Source organism: Centruroides vittatus, unplaced genomic scaffold (assembly GCF_030686945.1).
Source record: "Centruroides vittatus isolate TY-2023 unplaced genomic scaffold, ASM3068694v2 contig_283, whole genome shotgun sequence".
NCBI classification, from domain to species: Eukaryota; Metazoa; Arthropoda; class Arachnida; order Scorpiones; family Buthidae; genus Centruroides; species Centruroides vittatus.
The window spans coordinates 144,598-147,042 of record NW_027121801.1 but is presented as its reverse complement, the minus strand read 5'-3'; positions in this window follow the sequence as shown (position 1 = coordinate 147,042).

The window sequence follows — 2,445 nt, the reverse complement described above, 5'->3', positions numbered from 1 at the left end:
CTCAATATTTTGTCACTCTGTCTGGAAAAGTCCTACCTCAAGTATTTTCGTTTGTTTACAAGAAGCAACTGGTAACTGTGGTTCCCGAGTTAAAAAACAGTAAATGAATATTCACGAAAATATAAAAATGTCATAACAACATCCTCGAAATCTGAAAAACTAACAACACGACTTTATATTGACTTTTTCAACAGTTGTTTAAAGTCTTATTTGGGAAAAGAACAGTTTCTATTAATTATTGACTCTTGGGGTGGCCAAACAAAGCCTGAATTATATGACGAAATCTTTCAGGATGACGAAAAATCACCCACTTGTACAATTAAAGTAATTCCACCAAAATGTACTCCTCTTGTTCAACCTTGAGATGTATATTTGTATAGACAGGTAAAAAATCTAATAAAACGTATACAAAATTGTGCGTATCTGATTGAAAATAATAGAGAAATAAACTCCCGTGAAGACTGTATAAAAATACAATCAATAGTGCATCAGCAACTGTCATCGCCAATTTTTAATGAAATGATCCGATATGCCTGGTATCGCTTCCAAGCTTTCTGATGAGAGAGAAATTTTTATGAATGTCAACGAAGTATGTTTTCCAATAGATCTTTTTAATTAAAAAAAGTTGTTCGTGTAAACAATCGTCCTTTATAAATTGTGCAAGATGTCAAAATAGTTTTTGTTTTCAATGTTTTTATGATAATCATCATTCTGGTGCTTGTATGTAAAATAAAAAATTGACAAATAAAGACGATATTGTAAAAATTATTATATAAATAAAACCCTACCCAAAAATAATTGTTATAGTGGTAATTAAAGTTTTAATTTACCTCCATTAAAAAATGCATTTGAAATTATTCAACTTTTTAAAAATAAAATATTATATTTAATTCACATTTTAATTAGCTGTAACAGTCATTTCATAAATGAAATAAAATTATTTGTTTTAATTAATAATACTTTTAAGTTATTAACTTTATTTAAAAGTTGTTATAATTTTTAAAAGAATTAAAAAAAAAAAAAAATTAGCCAAACGTAGGCACGAACCTAGCTCACCCGCGTGGCAAGAAAGTTTGCTACAGACTCAGCCATTTCGCCGTGTTGCGAGAATGTAAAATCGATCGGTATATGAGCTGCGCTTGAAACTTTAGAGCCCTTTTTGTCGGAATCTTCTGCGCTTTAAAATTTTTCTAGGTAGACACCCTTCAGGTATACTACAAACCTGCGAATTCTCATTCCAAACTGGATTTCCGAGACCGTAAAGTCCCCTTGTAAAACCTTTAAACTATACCACCAAAAAATAATTTAAATACGTTACAACAAACATTTTCATTTGTCATAATGTATTTAAATTAAATTATTTTTGCTGGTATGGTGTAAAAGTTTTAGTTGAGTTATTTAGTAGTCTATTACCAGCTTAGAAAAAGTCTGTACTCTGTAAGCAATGCCAGCTAAGATATATCAAAGGTTAGTGCTAGCCCTGATGAGGGTAAAGGCTAAACTCAACTTCTTATTATCAAGTCAGTCCATAAGTCCATGCGCATTTTTATGACTGTGAGAAAAATCTTGTTTTGCTGTTAAAAATGTCAGTCTAATGTGATAATTTTTACACTGAAGTGTTAAATTGGATCTCATTCATATAATAATGTTCAAAATTGTGAACATTTCAGTTGTTTATTTTTGTTAAAATGGAAGTTACCGACTGTGGCAATAGCTTTGGTCATAATTCAAAAGGTCACCACCAGGTGGAACACTGAACCCAACAAACTGGCAGCCTGACCTTCGACCTTTCTCGACTTGTGACCTCACTTTTGATTCAAACTTCACTGTGTACACACGTTTTCTATTCTATGTCCGACTTGTACAATCGCACCATATATCGTAAATGTAATAAATTTAAGTTTTTGTATGTAGCCTTGCTTTGCATATCGTAAGTAATTAAGTACAAGCAGTGCTATAAACTGGTGACCCAAGCGTGATATATGATTTATGGTGCCCACTATCCAAAGAAGAACTCTACCGTACAACACGAAAACTCAATCCGTTTGCATCAGACACAAACGTCAAACATTCATCTTTTTTGAAACTGTGTAATCGTTCATCTAGACTTTCAAAAAGTGTAACTACGGATATTTTTCATCGACAGTTCAACAGAAAAATATTACAATCCTTCTTTGTTCTCATTCCACGTGCCTTTACGTGCCATCTTTCCTTGTCCTCTCGCCACATGCTGAACTGCGCACACAGCATTTACAAATAACCACCTTCGCACTGCTACAACTACGCTAAAATCATGGCTGAGACAAAAAATAACGACGATCACCGTCATATAGCACGCATCGCAATCAGACATCCACCTTTCTGGAAGAGCAACCCCAGCTTATAGTTCCCACAGTCAGAAGCGCAATTTTCTATTACCAACATAACCGTTGACGACAGCGAAAT